The following is a 25,011-nucleotide window of genomic DNA, read 5'->3' as shown; positions in this document are numbered from 1 at the left end:
GAGATGTCCATTACACAAAGCTTGCCACCTCGCACTCAACTGCATATTCGGTGTTTTAAAAGGTAAACAGACCTGGTGGAATGAAAGCAGTTTGTAGTTTGTAATTTGGAAGTGTCTGTGGTTCCCAATATAATTCAAGTTATTTGGGATGGTCTGTTTTTTGGGCATGTCAGTTTGTACAGTTTTCACTTCGAGTCTACCAATTCCCTCCCAGCCAGAGTCCACAGCCACCTGCTTCTGGGCAGCTTCTCCCTGCTGCCAACTTAATATATCTTTCATACCATGGTGCTTTGTTGCCTTAAAAAAAAAAGTAAATGATAAAAATGGAGTACATATATTAAGGAATGCTAATGAAAGTAATCAAGACCAATGATTTAGTTTTCACACCAAAATGGGTCTAGCATGGAATTCAATCCCTAAAACACATGCAACTAAAAAGACAATTTCACTTATTAAATCAGTCAGAGTCCCGGATATTATATTAAGATGCAGCATGGCCATTAGGTAAAAAGGCTTTCAGACTCAACGCAAGATGAGAGCACAGGCCAGACAACGCTAGCCACAGAGCGTTTTTTTTATATCTGTGCGCATTGTCTGTGTGCAAAACTTATTACTGTTTCATTCAATTTTCCTGTCAACTTTCACCATCATGGTATCTTCCAATTGCATCACTCAAAATGCATTTTCAAAAATAATCCTGCCAATTTTTTCAGTAATGAAAATTTATAATTTTCAATAAGGTGTTTTTTTTCCCCCAATTGAGCAATAAGTCACAATATTGTCTGTGTCTTTTAATGTCTTTACTGAAGTTTTCTCTTCAAGGCATTAATCTATCGCACAGCAAAACTCTATTACACTTTGCTGACGGCAGATTATGCCATCTGAGCATGTATAGTACAGTTTCCCAGGATAAATCATTTGCATTTTGCTCGCCAAACAATAGCATTGCTCTCTCTTTCAATCTAACAAATTCAATTGCATATTAAGCTGAGAGAGGATGATATCGTCAAAAAGGGACAGACAGAAGGAGATACACACTTCCACAAACCAACCACAATTATCTAATTTAGTATTTGTAGACATCTCCGAAAAAGTTGCAAGCTGGTACAGTCATCCCACCCCAGCTGTCAGGCCCATGCCGTGACAATATTGACAGCAGGAATCTGCCAGAGCGTCAAATCTCATGCTTCTCTCCTATTTCCACCCCACCCCCCCCCCCCGCCCCCACCCTCCTGCACCCACCCCATTTCTGCCAACCATCGGTTTCCTCCTCTATTTAGTTCTACCAAATCCAATATTTCCCTTGACAGTGATGTCAGATCAAAGGAGTCTCCCCACCCCCATACTGCCAACCCTCTGCAGTCGTACTATGTAATGGTAATACGAAAGATGGTACAACACATCCCAGGGGTACCCCGAATGTCCAATATCTGGTCTGAATAAGTCAGAAGTTCAAACTAATCTTTGTTGAATTTCTAACTTAAGACAAATGAATATCTCCTTTTATGCCTTAACTTTTACTGGTAATCCAATTTCCAGATTCCAAGTTAATGTCCATAATGGGCAAAATGTAACGGACAAGTTGAAAACTATGGATTGCCAATTTACACACATTCTCATAAGAACTTGCTGCCTGTTTCTATTTTTGACATCTATGACACTGAAGCCACAAGCCTGGGCCATAAAGCAGCTTTCAAGTTGCCTTCATCAAGCATCTCTGAAATTGGCCGACTAGTTTCACAAACAAATTGGCCATCCTTTAACTTCCAGACTGACCAAGGGGACAGTTTTACGATACCTGTGGTGCCGCTGCTCTGAGCCATTTAGTGGCTGGCTGTGAGAAACCTTTGTAGATTGGCATTAATCTATGTTCCTCACAAATTAGCTTCTGCGCTGCTATGATTTGAATGCCCACTGTGCTACAGCAGCCAAACTCTAGACCTGCGTTTAATTCTGCTGGGACCATCCCTCAGTGCTAGCATAGCTCAGGACCGTTACCCCTGCACACAACCCTACCCAATAACAAATATTCAACTCCAACTGGGGCATTTTACATACCAGTTTGTTGTGTTTTCTCTATACAGAGGGTCAATGTTAATTTTTACAACTAGCCTGCCACAGCTGTGTCACACCACCAGCTGGTGTATTATCTTTTCCCAATATTACTCAAACTGCTTTCTCAGTGACTGAAATTTCTGACACCTAAATTTAAGTTTAAACAAAATATAAAATTAAAAGGCATCTGCTCCGAATGCACAGATGTGGGAGGAGCTATCAAGCACTCCAACCCATATCCACCACCCAGATATGAGGCCTCCAACATCAGCAGCTTCCCTTCCCCCACCATGCGATTAACGACATCTTTCACAAAGGAAACAAAAACAGTGAATGGTGTGGGGGAGAGGGGGGCTGAAAGAGAGGGAAAAGGAGTGTCTATTACCACTGTGTCAGTCAATGAGTTGGAGGCAGGGCAGGACTCGCAGCAGTGCATTTTACAGCTTAGTCTATTTACTCAGCAAACAGGTCTATTTAAACAGTGCAGTACAACCAACAGCCTAGAGTCTGTACAAAATACAGGAAACAAAACTCATGACAGAAACTGCAGCAACTTCACCCACTAAAAGCAGTGATTTCTCCAGCAAAATGCAGTGAGTGGAGGATGGTTACATACAAATTCTGCGCGTAAAATCAATCTCAGTCACTTCTGCAGTGCACAATAGCCAACGTATTTACTGAGGCATCCGAAAACATGGGCCTTACGCTAAACATCCATAAGACAAAGGTACTCTACCAGCCTGTCCTCGCCGCACAGCACTGCCGCCCCCCCCCCCCAAGTCATCAAGATGCGCGGCCCTGGACAACTTGGACCATTTCCCAAACCTCGGGAGGCTCTTGTGCCAGTGCGGCCTTCGGCCACCTGAGGGAGAGTGTGTTTGAAGACCAGGCCCTCAAAACTGCCACCAAGCTAATGGTCTACAGGGCTGTAGTAATACCCGCCCTCCTATATGGCTCAGAGACCATGGACCATGTACAGTAGACACCTCAAGTCACTGGAGAAATACCACCAATGATATCTCCGCAAGATCCTACAAATCCCCTGGGAGGACAGACACACTAACATTAGCGTCCTCGACCAGGCCAACATCCCCAGCATTGAAGCACTGACCACACTTGATCAGCCCCGCTGGGCAGGCCACATATGTCTGGCATGCAGACAGACTCCCAAAGCAAGCGCTCTACTCTGAACTCCTTCACGGTAAACGAGCCAAAGGTGGGCAGCAGAAACACTACAAGGACACCCTCCAAGCTTCCCTGATAAAGTGCAACATCCCCAATGACACCTGGGAGTCCCTGGCCAAAGACCACCCTAAATGGAGGAAGTGCATCCGGGTGGGCGCTGAGCGCTGAGAGCAGAGAGCATGCAGAAATCAAGAGTGTGCGGCAAACCTGTCCCATCCACCCTTTCCCTCAACGACTATCTGTCCTACCTGTGACAGGGACTGTGGTTCTCGTATGGGACTGTTCAGCCACCTAAGGACTCATTTTAAGAGTGAAAGCAAGTCTTCCACGATTCCGAGCGACTGCCTATGATAATGCAGTCTCCTGATGTGACTGATGGTGGGGGTGGGAGAGAGAGAGAAAGGAATGAGATTACCCAATCATTTTCATTGCAACACGCACCTCTCCTTCCTTCCGCTCCCCCCCTTCTTCTCCCCCCCACCCCCTCTCTTTCTCCTCCACCCCCCCCTCTCCTTCTCCTCCACCCCCCCCTCTCCTTCTCCTCCACCCCCCCCCCTCCTTCTCCTCCACCCCCCCTCTCCTTCTCCTCCACCCCCCCCTCTCCTTCTCCTCCACCCCCCCCCTCTCCTTCTCCTCCACCCCCCCTCTCCTTCTCCTCTCCTCCCCCCCCCTCTCCTTCTCCTCCCCCCCCCCCCTCTCCTTCTCCTCCCCCCCCCCCTCTCCTTCTCCTCCCCCCCCCCCTCTCCTTCTCCTCCCCCCCCCCCTCTCCTTCTCCTCCCCCCCCCTCTCTCCTTCTCCTCCCCCCCCCCTCTCACCTTCTCCTCCCCCCCCCCTCTCACCTTCTTCCCCCCCCCCCTCTTCCCCCTCCAAATGGCACTTCCAAGTTGAGTGGCCGTGCAGCAATTGGAAAGGCCCCGCACGGGCCACTCAACAGCTTTACCATGTGAATATCGCGCATGTGCAGAAATTTAAAAGGATCGCCTCCTAAAAGAAACAGACCGCGCAAAACAAAGTGCAGCTCTCAGGGAACATTGACACCCCCCTCAACACACAACATCCAACTATTGAACAAGTTCAGAGGTGACCCACTAATAACATATTTGACGTTTCTGCATATGCCATACTAACCATACTCTTTGCATTACAAGTTGAATCACATTTTTTATGTCAACACTTACAATGGGAAAATCATGTCAATAAGTGGTTAAAGAGGTCTCAAACGAGATCAGGCTGCTGATCATGCTGGCATTCACCCAAGAATGCTCGGAGAAAATGGGAACTTACTCTTGGACCCTACTCTATATTTAACAGCTTACTGGAGTAGGAGCCTGTTCCCTTGGTCTGGAGGGAGGCCAACATGGTTCAGAAAAAGGGCAGCGTCACAACTGCAGAATCACAAGCCCATTAGCTTGACTTCAGAAATAAGCAGGCTGATAGAAAACATTAAGGATAGGTAGGTCAGCCAGAAAAACAACTTGTATTTATATAACGTCTTTAACGTAGTGAAATGTTCCCAGGCGCTTGCATCAGAAAGGGTGCAGAGGAGATTTACAAGGATATTACCAGGACTGGAAAACTTTAGCCATGAGGAAAAAGACTGGATAGGCTAGGGTTATTTTTCTTTGAACAGAGGAGACTGAAGGGGGATTTAATTAAGGTGTATAAAATTATGAGGGGCCTGGATAGAGTGGATAGGAAGTACCTATTTCCCTTAGCAGAGGGGTCAATAACCAGGAGGCATAGATTTAAAGTAGTTGGTAGAAGGATTAGAGGGGAGATGTGGAAACATTTTCTCAACCAGAGGGTGGTGGCGGTCTGGAACTCACTGCCTGAAAAGGTGGTAGAGGCCAAAACCCTCATCACATTTAAAAGGTACTTGGACGTGCACTTAAAAGAGCTGTAACCTACAGGGCTACAGACCTAGTGCTGAAAGGTGGGATTAGGCTTGGTAACTCTTTTTCAACAGGCACAGACACGATGGGCCGAATGGCCTCCTTCTGTGTGGTAATTTTCTATGACTCTATGACAAGAGTATTGAGATTTTAAAAAATGACACCGAGTCGCACTAGGAGAAATTAGGGCAGGTGACCAAAAGCTTGGTCAAAGAAGTAGGTTTTAAGAAGAGTCTTGAAGGAGGAAAGAGATAGCGAGGCGGAGAGGTTTAGGCAGGAAATTCCAAAGCTTGGGGCCCAGACAACAGAAGGCACGGCCACCAATGATTGAGCAATTATAATCAGGGATGCTCAAGAGGGCAGAATTAGAGGAGCGCAGACATCTTGGTGGAGGGGGGAGATTACAAAGATAGGGAGGAGTGAGGCCATGAGTGATGTGAAAACAAGCATGAAAATTCTGAAATCAAGGCACTGCTTAACCAGGTGCCAATGTAGATCTGAGAGCACAGGGGTGATGGGTGAGTGGGACTCGGTGCGAGTTAGGACACGGGCAGCCGAGATGTAATAAGCCCAATAAGCATTTCCCAATATAAAACAAACAAAACACATTAAACTAATTCGGTAGAGCAAGTGGTTTTAGGAGGTCACGCACAGGATGAGTTCAAGACCTAGTAACTCACCAACAGTATGTTGGAAGAGATAAGAAATGTATTGAGCACAAGGCCAGATAGTCGGGAGATGTACCGATCCTATACAAGGAAAAACACAACCATCTGTAAACAATGTCGTCTTTGAGGCTACTGAAGTAAAACATTGAATTAACTGACTGCTGATAAGAAGAAAATGAACAAAACAACTCGTATAGCTTGGAACATGGGCACAGTGGGCAAGTTACCAACTTTTGAGGTATAAACAGTGCTGCGAAGAGCATTCGGGGCTGCAGTCGAGAGGGCAACCTAGTCAGCTGCCAATTAGTCACACGTCTAGACATCACCAAACCTGTTAGTACGTATGTGGTGTTTGCTTATCATAACTTTATTTTAAAGTAAAGGAATAATCCTGTGTTTACGCAAGAACTAAGAACAGGAGTAGGCCATTCAGCCCCTCGAGCCTGTTCCGCCATTCAATATCATAGCTGATTTTCTACCTCAACTCCACTTTCCTGCACTATTCCCATATCCCTTGATTCCCTTAATATCCAAAAATCTATTGATTTCAGTCTTGAATATACTGAAAAACAGCCCTCTGGGGTAGAGAATTCCAGAGATTCACCACCCTCTGAGTGAAGACATTTCTCCTCATCTCAGTCCTAAGTGGCCGACCCCTTATTCTGAGACTGTGACCCACTGGTTCTAGACTCCCCAGCGAGGGGAAACATCCTCCCTGCATCTACCCTGTCAAGCCCTGTAAGAATTTTGTATGTTTCAATGAGATTATCTTTCATTCTTCCAAACTCCAGAGAATATAGACCTAGTCTACTAAATCTCTCCTCATAGGAAAGTCCCCCTATCCCAAGAATCAGTCTGGTAAAGCTTTGTTGCACTCCCTCAAAGGCAAGTATATCTTTCCTTAGGTAAGGAGACCAAAACTGTACACAATACTCCAGTTGCGGTCTCACCAGGGCCCTTTATAATTGCAGTAAGACATCTTTACTCTTCTACTCAAATCCTCTTGTAATAAAGGCCAATATACCATTTGCTTTCTTAATTGTTTGCTGCACCTGCGTGTTAACTTTCAGTGATTCGTGTACAAGACACCCAGGTCCCTCTGAACACCAACATTTCCCAATCTCTCACCATTTAAAAAATACTGTACATTTTTGTTTTTCCTAACAAAAGTGGATAACTTCAAATTTCCCCACATTATTTTCCATTTGCCCAGTTCTTACTCATTCACTTAGCCTGTCTATATCCCCTTGAAGCTTCTATGCATCCTCTTCACAACTTATATTCTCACCTAGCTTTGTATCAACAGCAAACTTGGATACATTACATTTGGTCCCCTCATCCAAATCATTGATATAGATTGTGAATAGCTGGGGCCGAAACACCTATCCTTGTGGTACCCAATTAGTTACAGCCTGCCAATCTGAAAATGATCCGTTTATTCCTACTCTCTTGCTTTCTGTCCATTTGCTGATTTATAGTCAAGGAGGTACTATACGCAACAGTTTTGTGTGAACTTGCATGTAATTTTTTTGCTGATTTTAGGTAAACAGAAGTTTTTACACATTCATTGGTTTTGAATTTCATTCCACGGGTCAGAACTCTAAATTGTTGGACGGGGCATATCCTACAGGTAGACGGGGTGAGGGGTTATGTCCGCACGTCCTACAGATTTCCGACGCCCGAACAGTGACCAGTTCAGAAAAGACAATGGCAAAAACGATGGACGAGTTAGTCACAAGGTATGTGACGGGGAAGTTGCCTCTTCGAGAGAGGTGGATACGGGTCATTATAGACGGTGACAATCCGGTTGTGGAGGCTGACCATGGTCCAAGGACCCATGAGTCAGCTGGGAATGATGAAAGTCGGTTGGTTGTTAGCTTATCAAAGGCAGGTTAAGAATGATGAGTGTGTAATGATTAAGTTACAAAAGGAGATAGAAGTTAGGGACGAGAAAATTAGTGTGAAAGAAACAGTAGTAAACTGACTTCTGAAGGAATTAGAGGAAGAAAGAAAAGGAGAGGCTTGAAGAAAAGTTGGAGAAGGAAAAAGAGAAATGGTATAATAAGGAAGAATTCCTTGAGAGCCAGTGTGTTGATAATCAGAACGAGTGGTCGATGATTAAAACAGATGAGGACCTGAAAGCTGTGTATTGGATCGCTCAGAAACAGATTTGAGAGGAGCGGAATGCTCGCGGGGACCACAGAATGCAAATGGATTAAGGACTTGGATGATAAATTACGGGTTCAGAAAGACATTGTGGGGGGGGGGGGGGGGGGGGGAGGGGAAAGAGGGGGGAATTGCGGTTGGAGGCTTCCTTCGTATGAAAACCTCTGACCCGAAAAAAATCTACAAAAGTACCTGGTGGTCCCGGAGGAACATGGGATTCCGGTCAGAGGCCTAGATTCGCTGTGCAGCGCACAGGGAGAAGTCTTTCACATGATTAAAAACGGAGCTCTGTTTGTACGGGCTCCCATTACTATCAATGAGAAAACCCCCTAAAACACCAAAACACAGCATAATAAATAAATAAAACACCTCACATTTAACATTAATGTAATTAAATGTATTAGAAAAAAAATTCCAATTTTTCTTAATGTGTTTTAATAAAGTTAAAAATAACCCATCTTAATGGACAGTCTTTTTAATATAAAAGTGAGCGTTTAAATTTAATTTTAGTGTGTTTTAAACGTGTTACGCTGGTAAAAGTAAGCTATGCGCCTGCTTTTACCAGGCGTAAAAGTTTGAAGGACATTTGCTGGGCATGATTTGGGCAAATAGCCCAATCTCTGCTGCGTGGTTGTCCTTCTCCCAGGGATGCAGAAGATCTGCAGAGAAATCGTGACAGATCAGAAAAGTTGGTTCTTGGCGCATGGCACGTTGAGAATCGGCTTTTACGAGGCCTCACCGGGTCCGTGCGCACTTCGTATGAACCCAGCAAGGCCGCAATTTTCGGCCCATTGTATGTACCATGACCTTTTGGTCTGGGAGAGGTGGACTCGAGCTGCGGAGACAACTGTTCAAGTTTATTTTTCTTTCGTCTCTTGAAGTTGAAACTGACACTTAAGCTGCCAGCTTTTGTGCCGAGAAAAATAAAACATAAGATTTACTGAGTGAAAGGAACCCTAAAAGATGCTGGAATTTCAGTTTGTGAAAAAATGTGTGTTAAAATGTGGAAGGTTTCCTGACTATGAATGTTTAAAGAAGTTACAGCATTTCTTTTGTCAGAAAGTCTGTCTTTTTAAAAAGGTGTCTGTTATGCTTGTTCTAGTTCAACTCACTTTTCTGTGCAGAGAGCTGTTTAACCCTTTGTAATCTTGGCTTGGATGTCAGACAAGCGGCGGCTGCTTTAAGTTTGTTAATTTATGTATGCATGTATACACACGTATTATTTGAGCGATACCTGAGTCACGTTTTAGTTTCTTTTTTTAAATTGATTTGGCACTTCAATTTCATAATCCATTACAGGGATCAATATTTCTAAGTTGTGTGAATGCTGTTGTTAATATTTATTTCAATTTAAGACTGTGTACCCAGAATTGAATTACATCTTAGGTTAAAGATCCCGTGTTAAGATCTGGATCACAGGTCACACACACATCACCAAAAGGATCTTATGAGTCATAGGTCATTACCCAAGAGTGTCTTGGAGTCATAAGGTATTTTGTTAAAGAGCGGTAGTTCAAATATTGTCAGACAATCAGGATAGACAAGTAGCTGGTATTGGTCTTGATTGCACAGACAGCTGGTAGCTCGAACAGCTCTTCTCTGCACTGTCTGCCCTGAAAAGCTCTTTAGATATCTCTTATTCTCTTTTTAGGGGTGGGCCTCAGCTAAAATGATGGACAGAACCATTTAACTTACAAGGGTTCTTCCCAAACCAGGGTGCCCAGCAGCTTAGAGCATTTTTGACTCATCTCTGAAGTGAAACACCCCCTTTTCACATCTTTCCTGTTTATACTTTCTGAAGGCCCATCTCTCCTGGCCTTACCCTCCCAAGGTTAGAGTCAGACATGCCATTCTTGGCCTTCAGATGTTTGCAGCTGTCTGTTATCGGTTATTTATGTTCATGCTGTTCAAATAGCTTTAGTTATTGTACCATGGAATGATTCCTTCAATTCTAACACCAGTCTGAAGAGACATTTTTGTCTCGTTATTTCCTCAGATTCAAGATTTTTTCCAATCCACGATTTCTTACAGCAGGTGCAGATTTATTTTGACTATGATTTATGCAGCTATGAAATGCATAAGACAAATTGTTTTGCAAAAGATGAGCTTCAGCCTTGTAGTTGCAGTTGCTATTAAAAATGTGTGGTCTCCTTTTAAATCAACTCAAATCGTAACAAAGCACGGTCTTAATTTGAAAGTCCGAGACACCCACTAAGTTTTTGACAAGTATTAAGTAATCAATAATTATAAATTGAGTTGAAAGGAGGAAAATATGATATATTAATCTATAATGAGATAAAGGAGGAAAGGAAAAGATTCTGCCCCTTTTCTACTTTTAGCGTAGTACTCTTTAAAGAAAGCCCCGTATGAATGTTTTGAAGCTACAAGCCGAGGGAAGCTCTGCTCTTTTTGCTTTAGTGTAGCATGTTACTGATATTTTTGTTTAAATGTGAAAACACATGTTTCTCCAGTTATATTTGCAGTATTGTTTTTAGTCATTTGGAAAGGTGCCTGAAGAAAAATAGAAAAAGTTGATGTAATTTACTTGGTTTTGAAAGCATGTGCTATTTTGTATCGGTATTGTTTCTATTGGTATTGATAGCGTTGCTATTGGTATTGTGTTTAGTTGCACAGATACAATTGGTCTGAATTAAATTGGAGTGAAAGGTTCATTAACCCACTAAAAACTGACTTTGATTATGGCCATGGTGAAATTCTCGTTTGTGTAAACTGTGTGACAGTGTCTAGTTCCGGTCATGAGGCAATCACATCACATCAATAATTGTTTTTTTTTTAAATTAATGACCAATTTCAAGAATGTGACCCCATGAGAAAAAAAGGGGAATACTACTGTGTGTGGAGTTGTTTTACAAAATATTTTGAGGGACGTTACTGATGATCTTGGATCTTTGCAAATTTTATCTGCACAAGGACTTTGCAAAAGTAGTTTTTTTTTTTTACTTGGCAAAATGTTTTTGTAAATTTGAAAGCTGCGAGAAGTTATTACAGAAGTTATACTCAACGATTCATCATCCACAGCACCTTGGGGTAGAGAATTCCAAAGATTCACAATCCTGATTGAAGAAATTCCTCTACATCTCAGTCTTAAATGGTCAACCCCTTAGCCTGAGACGATGCCTCCTAGTTCTAGACTCTGCAGCCAGGGGAAACAATCTCTGCGTCTACCCTGTCAAGCCCCCTCAGATGATTCAATGAGATCACCTCAATCTTTTAAACTCTAATGTACTCAATCTCTCCTCAGGCAATCCCCTCATCCCAGGAATCAACCTAGTGAACTTTCGTTGCACCGCCTCCAAGGTAACTATGTCCTTTCCCAGATAAGGAGACCAAAACTGTGCACAGTACTTCAGGTGTGGTCTCGCCAAAGCCCTGTGAAATTGTAACAAGAACCCCTTGCAATAAAGACCAACATGCCTTTCGCCTTCCTAATTGCTTGCACCTGCATGCTAATTTTGTGTTTCCTGAACGAGGGCACTGAAAATCCCTCTGAACACTAACATTTAATAGTTTTTCACCATTTAAAAAGTACAGGTGCAACATCCTGAATCCAGAACTCCAAAAACAAAAATTGTCCAAAAACCGAACATTTTGCGCATAGCCAATGGAGTCGTCGGAATCTGGAATTATTATTCGAAAACCGGACATTTTTGAGATGGCCAAAGTGGAGATATCGTGCAGCGAGGGACAAGGAAACCGGTAAAAAGCGCAGGGCCGGGGGGACCACGGGGCAGAGGATCGGTGTGAATCGGCGAGCAGCGAGGTCCAAAATCCGGCAAAACCCGAAATCCGGCACAGATTCGGTCAAGGATTCCCGATTTCAGGCAAGAAAATCAGCGGAATCCAACCGAATCTCGGACCTTGCCACTCAAAAACCAGCACAGACTCGGTCAAGGATTCCGGATGTCAGACTATTTATTTTCTTGTCTGAAATCCGGAAAAACCCAAAAACTGGCACGGGCTCGGTCCCGAGGATTCCGGATGTTGTACCTGTATTCTGTTTCTATTTTTCCTACCAAAGTGAATAACCTCACATTTACCCACATTATAGCCCACTTACTTTACCTGTCTATATTCCTTTGCAGGCTCAGGCTTACTTTCCTAACTAGCTTTGTTTCATCAACAGACTTGGATACATTGTACTCGATCCCTTCAACCAAGGCAATAATATAGATTGTAAATAGCTGAGGCCCAAGCACTGATCTTTGTATTACCCCTCAAGTTACAGCTTGCCAACTGGAAAATGACTCATTTATCCCTACTCTGTTTTCTGTCCGTCAACCAATCCTCTATCCATACTAATATATTACCCCCCAACCCCATGAGCAAAGCAACCTTTTATGTGGCACCTCATCGAAATGCCTTTTGGAAATCTAAATAAACTACATCCACTGGTTCCCCGTTATCAACCTGCTAGTTACATCCTCAACAAACCCTAAACAATTTGTCAAACACTATTTCCCTTTCATGAAACCATGCTGACTCTGCCTAATCGCGCTCCCCATGGCAGCTGAGGAACTTAAATTCAATTGATTAAAAAAAAATCTGGAATAAAAAGCTAGTATCAGGAATGATGACCATGAAACTACCAGATTGTCATTAAAAACCCATCTGGCTCACTTTAATGTAATTTAGGGAAGGAAATCTGTCGTCTTTACCCGGTCTGGCTTATGTGACTCCAGACCCACAGTAATGTGCGTAACTACCCTCTGAAATAGCCTAGAAAGCCATTCAGTTGGAAAATGTGGCTTGCCACCACCTTCGAGGACAATTAGGGATGGGCAATAAATGCTGCCCTTGCTGGCGATGCCCACATTCCGTGAACGAATAAATTTAAAAATTCAGCCTCGGCTCTACTTTCCCGCCCGAACACCATAACCCTTGATTCCCTCAAGTGTCCAAAATTTCCTCACATGGTGGATAATATAGGGGTCCTAGAAAAGGTTGAGAGGAGAGCCACAATATTGATATCCCTAGTTACCACAATAGGCTTTTAGAGAGCTTATACTCTCGAAAAGCAGGCTTTGAGGAGATCCGAATAGACCATGTGCATAGGCTATTTGAGATAGGTAAGTTAGTGATGACAAGGGTGCACGAGTACAAGTTATACAGTATAGAACCAAGTTAGATGACAGGGGGTATTTCCTTCAGAATGCCATTGACCGATGAAACAAGTTGCCACTCTGTTTTGCAAGTTGGATTTGCTGGATGAATCCTAACTGTGGTGTATAAATGGTAAATGGGGTATTGGGGAATGTCTCCCCATGTCACTGTGGTCTCCTGGAACTTGTCTGATCACTTTCAGTGAGTTTTACTTCCCCCAAAATTAGCTTAGGTCTTTTTCCTCTCCAATGAGATTCCATGGCTGGCTGTTGGGCAGGTGGGAGTTACTGTGTGCATGTAGACAGAATGGCACAGACTTGAGAGACCAGCTCGTCTTTTCCTGCCAGACATTTTCATATGTTCATAATATGAAAAACCCCATGTTAAGATTGTGTCAACATACTATGTTGAGGAACCAGAGATTTATTTTTGGTGATGGGGTGGGGTGGGAGGAGCTTAGAAATTTCAGTTACTATGAGGGATTGGAATCTCTGTCCAAAATAAGATTTCAAACAAATAACTTGCATTTATATAGCGCCTTTAACGTAGTGAAACGTCCCATGTGCGTCACAGGACGTATTATGCAATAAAAATGTGACACCGAGCCACATAAGTAGAACTTAGCGCAGGTGACCAAAAGCTTGGTCAAAGAGGTAGGTTTTAAGGAGCGTCTTGAAGGAGGAAGGACAGGTAGAGAGACAGAGAGGTTTAGGCATGGAGTTCCAGAGCTTGGGGCCTAGGCAACAGAAGGCACGGCCACCAATGGTAGAGTGATTATAATCAAGGATACTCAGTAGGGCAGAATTAGAGCGCAGACATCGGAGGGTTGCAGGGCTGGAGGAGAGGAGAGAGATAGGGAGGGGCGAGACCATGGGGGGATTTGAAAATAAGGATGAGAATTTTGAAATAGAGGCATTGCTTAACCGGAAGCCAATGTATGTCAGCAAGTGAGATTTGGTGCAAGTTAGGACACGGGCAGCCGTGTTTGAGAGATTGTAAATGTTTAAAAATGTATAGAGACACTGAAGTTGAGAACGTGGGAATTGTATAGGGACAGTATAAGCTAACAACGAATTCATGGAGGAATAGCCATGACATCTCAGACTCGAGACTGCGAAATGTTACAACACTAACACATATTGAAACAAAACCCACAGCTTGCAGAAAAACCTCAAGGTCTTATTAAATCATGTTATTAACCTGAAACATTAACAGAAGGTCTTTGTTTAAAATCAGACCATACTTAGGTCAGCTTAGAGTGGACAAAGGGAAAGAGGGATCAAAAGAGATAGGCTGAACTAGGATGTCACTCTAGCCCTATCTTGTTATCTTTTGCCGAAAATGTATAACCGTCGTCCCTTTACAATGTAACGTCACTTTGTCCGTAGGAAGTGTGTGCGTTCGAACAGACTTGCATTCCTTCTGTCTGATAAGGTCCCCGATCGGGATTTGCTTTTTAAATAAAAGCTTGCTTTGTTTAAAGCACAAACGGTATTCGTTTCAGTAATTTTGCTGAACCAGATTGAGGTAAAAGAATCCAGAAATCAACATTTGGTGTCAGAAGTGGGATCTCAACGGACGACTGCCGAAAACCTGCGAATTAAGAGCCAGACTAGCCTTGGACGAGACGAGGGGAAAGTGGCCACTGGAGTGAGTATGATTTCAATACTGCTCCAGTTTCCCCCGGTTTCAAAAGTCTGAGGAAAGTTTAGCCACTCGCTGGTTCTCAGGTAGTGTCTGAACAAGATCCAGGACAATCTGGTGAATACCTTTCAAACTTAGAATAGGGATAGAGATAGGGAAATTGCGCAGTGACGCAAACCAAGCGGCGACTTGGAAAGATAGGTTAGAAGTAGATCCGTGCGGCGACACGGAAAGTAGGGATAGTTAGAGCTAGATAGGGATAGATCATCAATCATGGATCCAAAAATTAATAGGAAAGAAAAGAGACTCTTGTGAACGTTTGTTTTAAATGAGAAATGCTTGTGTGATTTTTACTGTGTAAAAAAAAAAGCCGGGGAGTTGTGGTTTGTTTTAGCTCCACCCACTTTTTCAGACAGAATGAAAGTTTTTTTTAACCCTTCGTAGTGTTGTCCTGTATGTGGGAAGTTTAAGAGTGTGAACCTTATTGAATTACGTATATTCGGATGATAAGTTACGGAGCCAGGAAATGCACAAAGGATAGGTTTGTTGAGTAAAAAAAAAAAGAAAAAAATACATGGTCCCGGTGGTTAAAAAAGGATTTGACATGCTCACTTACTTGTCGAAAGAAAACATTCAGAGAAGGCACAGCAAAACAACTGAGATGGATTCAAAAGGATTTAAAAAAAAATATCTTTGGCAAGTACTTGAATAAGAAGTTAAAAAAATATTGGAGTTTAATCAAATGCTGCCTTTCCTGATGAAAATATTTTTTTTTCAGATGGTTACGTGAAGTCACGTAATGACATCAGGTCTTCTTACAAACCTGTAAAGGAGTTAACCCTTTCCATTGACAGCCGTTTCATACTGAACATTATTAATTTGGATTTCTTAATAGAAAAAAGACTCACCTAACAAGAGGAATGGTGCGATAGTCAAAATAAAAATAAAAACAGAACTAGCTTATGTAATAATACTTGCCTGATAAAGAAATAGATACTCAAACAAAACAAATTGAAGAGTTAAAAGGCTAAGATAAATAAGCTGAAAGGGATCCACAAACCCAACTTAACCCTGACCACCGATTTCACGGAGTGACCTCGACATGCATGGATATAATGCAGAATCAAGGGACCTGTGGGCCCTGGTAAAGCAAACCCTGAGCCCAACTGAGCATGCCCGATTTCTAACTCACCTAGGACGTGCTACTCATGATGCATTGGTGGTTGCTCACCCTAACGATGTCCAGGATCGCCTAAACGCTATCTTTAATGCTCTCACCACGACCCTTCAGAAGCCCATCAGTATGGAGCCGCCTCGGGTGGAAGGACCAAAACCTGACCCAAGGGGATACCAGATGGAACCGCAGTATTGCGTGCAGGGTTGGGTGGATAAACAGGGATATGGTTATATCAAACACCCAAATGGCCCGGGCCCTGCTAATTACGGACCGCCCTACTGTCCCCAGCCTGGTATGGGAAGAGGTCGGGGCTGGGAAAGACGAGATGGATGCTTTATTTGTGGGCAAGGACATTGGAATAGAAATTGTCCCTCCCGTCAGCATGAAAAAGGAAGAGGAGGAAGAGGAGGGGGGCAAGGGGGGAAGAGGACGGTATTGACTACGCAGCTTGATTGTGCAGGGACCCTCCCCGGATGACGAACCGATGATATTGTTAAAAATTCGGAATGAGTGGCAAACCCTTCTTGATAGATACGGGAGCCTTCATGTCTTCTGTACAATCAAAGCTTAAACTCCCTGCCTTCACTGAAACACAGGGACTGTCAGGATTCCTGGGACAAGTCTCTACATTCCCGGTGTCAGAACCGGTTATCACAACCAATCTGGACTGTAACTTGATGGCTAGAGACCTCCTCTGCAAATTCCAGTTGCATTTGGAGTGTGGAGATGATGGGATTATTGTAAAACAGGGAACCCTTAAGCGGCAGTATACCACTAGAACCCCTCAGTGGTGGTCTCTGGACCTGCCGCAGGCACCCTATCACGTGACCCTAGCACACGATCCCAGTGGAAAGAATCAGGACCTGCAGAACTTTTATCAGGATCACGAAGGGGAAGTGAAGGAAATTCTATTAAGGGCTAGAGTGACTGGACCGGAAGGGAAGGCAGATTTTGTGGAAATGGACAGCGGTGGCACCACATATTATTCGAAGTATTACCTCCCCACCACGCTAAAGATTTGGAAGTTATGGTGCGCCAGGCTATAGACGAGGCTGACCCTACCAGCCGGGATGTGCAAATTGTAAAACATGGCCGAACAGTCCAATTCCACGGGGACGCCGAGAAGGTCTTAACGACTCTGCAGCATCATACTGGCTCTGGCATACCTGACTATGTGGATCCTCATGTGTGGGCAGAGGACCCCTCCCAAGTGGGTTATACTCCCATTAATCCGATTGAGATCCCAGTGCAGGGCAATGTGGACTGGCCCTCTATCCGACAAAACCCACTGAAATCACAGGCAATACTAAACTAACCTTTCAGCACTGTACTGCCATTAATCCGGCCTGTTTTCTTACTGAGCCACCCCAAGATGAGGAAGAACCCAGTCATGATTGTTTATCTTTAATTTAAGAGGCCACATCAGTCAGGGAAGATTTAGTTGATGTACCAATGGAAGATCCAGACTGTATTATGTATGTTGACGGAAGTTCTTCTATTAATCCAGAAGGTACACGAATCTCAGGATACGCCATAGTAAAACAGGAGAATCAGGTCTTGGAATCTGCCGCTTTTAAAACAAGCTGAACTATTCGCCCTCACCCGAGCCTTATCTTGGCCAAAGACTCTAGGTATGCCTTTGGGGTGGCCCATGATTTTGGACAATTATGGAAAAATAAGCAACTAGTATCTGATTTGTTGCAAGCCCTCATGCTCCCCAAGCACATTGCCGTTGTTAAATGTACCGCCCACACCACCGGAAAATCCCCGGTTGATATAGGGAACCACTGTGCTGACAAAGAGGCTAAACAGGCTACTCGTGACCAACAGATGGTAGTGCCCAAAATGATGAGTCAGACTAAAAATCCTGCAAAGGATAAGTTAGCCTCGGAAAAACCAATGCCAACCATCCAAGATGTTATTAAAGCACAGGAGGACGCTCCTGAAAAAGATAAACTGTTGTGGAAATATTATGGATGTACTTTATGACAATGTTTCTAAACTCTGGACCACTCCCGCGGAACAGACTTGCATGTCTGACGAGTTGGCTCTATGGGTTATTGAATGCATGCATTTTGCTACTCATTGTGGAGCAAGGACCACGAGTGACACACTTTTGGCTACTTGGTGGCACCCTAGACTCCAGGCGCTCGCCCAGAACATCAGTAGTCGTTGCCTGGTTTGCCAGCAACATAATCCAGGGAAGGGAGTCCCCTGTGATTGGGGTAAAACGCCCCTACCCGAAGGTCCCTTTGAGACATTTCAGTTGGACTACATTGAGTTGCAAAAAGTTCAGTGTTACAAATGTGTTAGTAATAGTAGATGTGTTTAGCAGATGGATTGAAGCCTACCCTACCCTGGACAATAAGGCTCAAACTGTTGTTAAGGTGTTAATGAGGGAAATTGTTCCTAGATATGGTATCTCAGCTCGACTGATGACCACCTATGTTCTTTCCCTGACTCAGGCTCTGCAACTAGCTCACAACCAGGTTCAAGATGCTCACCTCAACCTCCCAGTTTTACCCGAATTGTCCCTCGTGGCACCAGGGAAGTATGGATTCGGAAGGGATTAGAGCCACAATGGGAAGGGCCTTTTCAGGTGTTACTCACTACCCCCACTGCAGCCAAGGTTGAGGGGAAAAGTGCCTGGGTTCACCTGCACCACTGCAAGCTCACCACCCTCTAACGAACCTATTTTACTGGTTATTCTAACTCCTGTTTCTGTTTCAGACTTCCTCTTCGCCATAGCTGAACAAGGCCGTTGGCATCCTAATTGGAACGTGGACCAGTTTGAACTTTTACCCGTAGTGATAGACAGCCAGCTACACGGACGGTGACCTCAGAAGAGAGACGGGAAAACTGAACTCTTTTAATCAGCAAAATAATTGGACTATTTACCTGAATCCTGAGCCATAAGATGAAACTGTGTCTGTATGCCACAGTCTGTATAATAGTGTTGATATATGACAGTTTCGGCGCATGGGAGGGGAGACAGAGACGAGAGCTCCATGTAAACACCTTTTTGTACATGTCTTATGTTTATGCGCAAAATGGGAACTTTTCTAGATGTTGGGTGTGTTCACATTCCCTATACATTCCAAAGGGGGAATTCCTTTGCGCCCCGTTCCACTAACCCTAACTGAGACTGTCAGATGGATTCAGAGCCAAACTATCACGAGAGGAGGGGGGCCAATACAATACTGCTGAAGCTCTGGAGGGCATCACAGCTGAAATGGTAGCAATAAGGCCCGTAGCATTACAAAACCGAATGGCCCTCGATTACCTGTTAGCTGAGAAAGGGAGAACGTGTGCCCTGATAGGGTCTGAATGTTGCACTTACATTCCTGATAGTTCAGAAAACATAACCAATCTCGCTGATCACATAAGAAGGGAGGTGAAGAAGTTATCCACACCAGCAGAAGGATCTAGCTGGTTTGATTGGCTATCAGATGGATCTTGGAGATCCTATCTAATTGTTGGTTGCTTTAACCTTTGTTGTAAAGTAATGATGGCAAGGTTAGCAAACCCTCTTGTGGACAAGGGCTCCCGAGTTATGATCCAACGAACTAAAGAACTACTCGACACTAACAATATGATTCAGGAAATAGAGTGTGAACGGATGAATGCGATACTCCTAGAATGATCCTAAGTGTTATCATGGAATGATAAAAGGGGAGAATGTGAATGTTTAAAAAATGTATAGAGACATTGAAGTTGAGAACGTGGGAATTGTATAGGGACAGTATAAGCTAACAACGAATTCATGGAGGAATAGCCATGACATCTCAGACTCGAGACTGCGAAATGTTACAACACTAACACATATTGAAACAAAACCCACAGCTTGCAGAAAAACCTCAAGGTCTTATTAAATCATGTTATTAACCTGAAACATTAACAGAAGGTCTTTGTTTAAAATCAGACCATACTTAGGTCGGCTTAGAGTGGACAAAGGGAAAGAGGGATCAAAAGAGATAGGCTGAACTAGGATGTCACTCTAGCCCTATCTTGTTATCTTTTGCCGAAAATGTATAACCGTCGTCCCTTTACAATGTAACGTCACTTTGTCCGTAGGAAGTGTGTGCGTTCGAACAGACTTGCATTCCTTCTGTCTGATAAGGTCCCCGATCGGGATTTGCTTTTTAAATAAAAGCTTGCTTTGTTTAAAGCACAAACGGTATTCGTTTCAGTAATTTTGCTGAACCAGATTGAGGTAAAAGAATCCAGAAATCAACATTCACAAGACCATCTCTAGTTTACGTAGGGTAGAATTCGGGAGGCCAGCCAGGAGTGCATTGGAATAGTCGGTCTCAAGGCAACAAAGGCATGGATGAGGGCTTCAGCAGCGGATGAGTGGAGGCAAGGACAGAGACGGGTGATATTACGGAGGTGGAAATAGGCAGTCATAGTTATGCTGTGGATATGTGGTCGAAAGTTCATTTCCAGGTCAAATAACGCCTCTGTTTAAAAAAGGGGGCAGACAAAAGGCAGGTAACTACAGGCCCGGTTAGTTTAACATCTGTAGTGGGGAAAATGCTTGAAGCTATCATTAAGGAAGAAATAGCGGGACATCTAGATAGGAATAGTGCAATCAAGCAGACGCAACATGGATTCATGAAGGGAAATCATGTTTAACTAATTTACTGGAATTCTTTGAGGATATAACGAGCATGGTGGATAGAGGTGTACCGATGGATGTGGTGTATTTAGATTTCCAAAAGGCATTCGATAAGGTGCCACACAAAAGGTTACTGCAGAAGATAAAGGTACGCGGAGTCCGAGGAAATGTATTAGCATGGATCAAGAATTGGCTGGTTAACAGAAAGCAGAGAGTCGGGATAAATGGGTCCTTTTCGGGTTGGAAATCGGTGGTTAGTGGTGTGCCACAGGGATCGGTGCTGGGACCACAACTGTTTACAATATACATAGATGACCTGAAAGAGGGGACAGAGTGTAGTGTAACAAAATTTGCAGATGACACAAAGATTAGTGGGAAAGCAGATTGTGTAGAGGCCATAGAGAGGCTGCAAAGAGATTTAGATATGTTAAGCGAATGGACTAAGGTTTGGCAGATGGAATACAATGTCGGAAAATGTGAGGTCATCCACCTTGAAAAAAAAACTGTAAAAGGAAATATTATTTGAATGGGGAGAAATTACAACATGCTGCGGTGCAGAGGGACCTGGGGGTCCTTGTGCATGAATCCCCAAAAAAGTTAGTTTGCAGGTGCAGCAGGTAATCAGGAAGGTGAATGGAATGTTGGCCTTCATTGCGAGAGGGATAGAGTACAAAAGCAGGGAGGTCCTGCTGCAACTGTATAGGGTATTGGTAAGGCCGCACCTGGAGTACTGCGTCCAGTTTTGGTCACCTTACTTAAGGAAGGATATATTGGTTTTGGAGGGGGTACAGAGACGATTCACTCGGCTGATTCCGGAGATGAGGGGGTTACCTTATGATGATAGATTGAGTAGACGGTGTCTTTACTCGTTGGAGTTCAGAAGGATGAGGGGTGATCTTATAGAAACATTTAAAATAATGAAAGGGATAGACAAGATAGAGGCAGAGAGGTTGTTTCCACTGGTCGGGGAGACTAGAACTAGGGGGCACTGCCTCAAAATACGGGGGAGCCAATTTAAAATTGAGTTGAGAAGGAATTTCTTCTCCCAGAGGGTTGTGAATCTGTGGAATTCTCTGCCCAAGGAAGCAGTTGAGGCTAGCTCATTGAATGTATTCAAATCACAGATAGATAAATTTTTAACCAATAAGGGAATTAAGGGTTACGGGGAGCGGGCGGGTAAGTGGAGCTGAGTCCACGGCCAAATCAGCCATGATCTTGTTGAATGGCGGAGCAGGCTCGAGGGACTAGATGGCCTACTCCTGTTCCTAATTCTTATGTTCTCATGCTCTTATGATACCAAGTTTGCAAACAGTCTGGTTCAGCTTCAGACAGAAGTTGGGGAGAGGGATAGAGTCAGTGGCTAGGGAACAAAGTTTGTGGCGGGGACCGAAAACAATGGCTTTGGTTTTCCCAATATTGAACCGGAAAAAGTTTCTGCTCATCCAGAACTGGTTGTCGGACAAGCAGTCTGACAATTTAGAGACCGTGGAGGGGTCAAGAGAAGTGGTAGTGAGGTAGAGCTGGGTGTCTTCAGCGTACATGTGGAAACTGACGCTGTGTTTCCGGATGATGTCGCCAAGGGGCAACATGTAGATGAGAAATAGGACGGGGCCAAGGAGAGATCCTTGGGGGACACCAGAGGTAATGATGCGGGGGCGGGAAGAAAAGCCATTGCAAGTGATTCTCTGACTATGATTAGATAGATAAGAATGGAACCTGGCGAGTGCAGTCCCACCCAGCTGGACGATGATGGAGAGGCTTTGGAGAAGGGTGGAGTGGTCAACCGTGTCAAAGGCTGCAGACAGGTCGAGAAGGACAAGGAGGGACTGTGACTGTCACAGTCACAATAAATTAAAACATTACGCACACGGCCATAAAATTAATGAGATTTACCCACTGAATTATCTCTGTCTTTTAATACTTTCCTTAACGTCCTCAGTCTATCACAAAAGTTTGGGCTTTAGCTGGATACTTTCTGCCAGAACAGCTAAAGTGGGTCTGCAACCACATCTGGATTTTCTAATCAGGTGCAGTTAGCTGAATTTCCTTGCATATATTTTTATGTTTCTCACTTAAAATAAGAGGTGCGTCCCCTCTTTCTACGATCATTCTATTTGGATTTTCCAAAAGTCAACTGGCATTTGAATTTCCGGTGCTTTTTTTTTCAAGTATTAACAATGACAATTGTTCTTTTTCTATTTCTAGTTTGGCAGCAACTGTGCTTTCTTTGGCAAGAGACATCCCAAAGCACTGCACAGCCAATTAAGTACTTTTGAAATGTAATCAGCATCTTAATTATAGAAAGCAAAACAAAAATGTCATTATGTATTTATTTTCTCAGTCACAAAGGTGAAAATTCAGTTTCTCTTCAGAACAAAGGTATTTTTTGTCATTTAAAAAATTGGGAAACTGCATAAATTATCTTTTGAGCATTCTTTAAGGTAATTTTATAGAAATTCTATTTCTAGAACACTGTACAGTGCAGATAGTGGTTTAAGTGAAGCAGCAATTGACAACAGGGAAAGCAATAAGCAGTGCCTAATGGGCTGAAATGGATCATTTATTAATTTATTGCAGATGAGGTCGTCAACAGGTTGGAATGTATTTCAGGAGGTGTATTTCAGTCTGAAAGGTGTCAAGAGCAGTTCAGATCTAATGCTCCTGGAGATTAAATTTCCAGAGCTTCTTTTCAAGTGTTTCCTATCCCTCAGACTACTACAACAACCTGCATTAACATAGCACCTTTAATGTAAAAGAACATTCCATGGCATTTTACAGAAGTGTAATCAAACAAAAACAGTTGTAGAACCAAAGAAGGAGGTGGAAGGATTAACGACAAGCTTGGTCAAATACGTGGGTTTTAAGGAGGATTTTAAACGAGGAGGGGGAGATGGAGAGGCAGAAAGCTTTAGTGAGGACTTCTAAAGCACAGGGCCCACACAGCTGAAGCCCCTTCTAATACTGATAGACTCTGACACTGTAATGCTCCTAAACTAGGACGACTATATTTTCTAAACCAAATCCAGGGACACGCATGGTGGGAGCACAGCAAACTAGCCAGGGAGCAGGCCGAGAATTCAGTGTTCACAGGAACCTCCTATATAATTGACTTCCAGCTCTGATCTTCCAATTTCTCAACAAATACAGCATACCATGGTGAGATAAACCGAATAAAAAATTAAACACCTCCAAGAAATTAAAATTTTAAATGATAATGTTGGAGCGGATTTTTGGACATATACTGGACTAGTATATGGGACCAAACATTTGTTTTATTTTCCCCTTTAAATGAATTTTGTCAGGGACAATACTGATGCATTATGCTCGATATAAAAAAACCAGTTAGACTTTAAGGTATGCTGGCCTTGAGTTAATGCAGATAGGAAAGTGAGATAATGAACACTGGAGAGTTAAGTGCTGGATATGTTTGTTTATACCAGTGTCAAAAGCCTGCACTTGTTTATACTGCCCTGTCACAATGCAGGATGGGTTATATCAAAAGCTTAGCCTTCGATAGTCAAAGCTTTGTAGTGCTAAAGCATGTGTTGTAAAGTGACGTAATTTGTAAGATAAAAGAACTTCACTGCAGATACCAATTTGAGAAGTTGGTTCAAAGACAGGGGTCTTTTAACACTTCTCCCAAAGCTTTGTCTCCGATTTAATAAACCTCCCTTTATATATTATACAGTCTCGGAAATATTTTTCCACAACAAAATGGCGTCACGACAGGATACTGTCTGATCAGACGTGATCACTTAAGACAGTATTCTGGAATCTGGTGTTAGAGACTGAAAAGAGAGGTGTACGGGCACGACGGGATAGTGTATAAGATACGAGTAAACAGATAGCTGGAAGAGGCTGACTAACCAGTTTGAGTTGTCCCTTTAGTAAATAAGGTCGGTGCGGAAGGGAACTGATCGATCCAACCTAGAGCCGAAAACTCCGGTGGTAAGGAAACATGCTAGCTTTGTTGCGAAGACAAAGGGTCTCCACAGAGTAGTCGTGGCCGTGAGTATTACAGAAACAAAGGGAAACGTCCGAGACTGGCGAACATGGAAGGTAAGGAAGCGAATGTAAAACGCGGGCTGCCCGGGTCATTAATTAATTCCCATCATTAGTTGTAACTTGCGTAATTACGTAATGCCATAAAAAAAGCTGATAGTGATTATATTAAGTGACATATGGATCCAGACATAAGCTTTGTTGAATGAAGAGACTTTTGTGAGTATCTATTTTGAATGAAGAGAGTACTCGAGTAATTTTGACTGTGGAATGAATGAAAGCCTGTTTTAAGAAGGTGTGGAGTTGCCTGCCTGTTTTAGCTCCACCCACTCTTTCCAACAGAGTGAAATGTTTTTTTTAACCCTTCGTAGTGTTGTCCTGTATGTGGGAAGTTTAAGAAACTGTGAACCTTATGGTATTACATTTTAAGTTAGAAACGAAGGTGTGGATATATTCGGATGATAAGTTACGGAGCTAGGAAAT

The 25,011-nt window shown here is 43.3% G+C and overlaps 1 protein-coding gene and 1 long non-coding RNA gene across 4 annotated transcripts in view; one reads left to right on the top strand and one right to left on the bottom strand.

Moving 5' to 3' along the window:
• The window catches only part of LOC139280838 (uncharacterized), a 106,328-nt gene that overhangs the window by 50,307 nt on the left and 31,010 nt on the right, over window positions 1–25,011 (bottom strand). The window lies entirely within an intron of this gene.
• LOC139280837 (uncharacterized) lies at window positions 14,121–20,083 on the top strand. Its single transcript, XR_011596783.1, has 2 exons — window positions 14,121–15,427; window positions 18,639–20,083. It is a non-coding gene; the product is annotated as an uncharacterized lncRNA (long non-coding RNA).

Source organism: Pristiophorus japonicus, chromosome 15 (genome assembly GCF_044704955.1).
Source record: "Pristiophorus japonicus isolate sPriJap1 chromosome 15, sPriJap1.hap1, whole genome shotgun sequence".
Classification (NCBI taxonomy): Eukaryota; Metazoa; Chordata; class Chondrichthyes; family Pristiophoridae; genus Pristiophorus; species Pristiophorus japonicus.
This window is presented reverse-complemented; position numbering and strand designations above follow the sequence as displayed.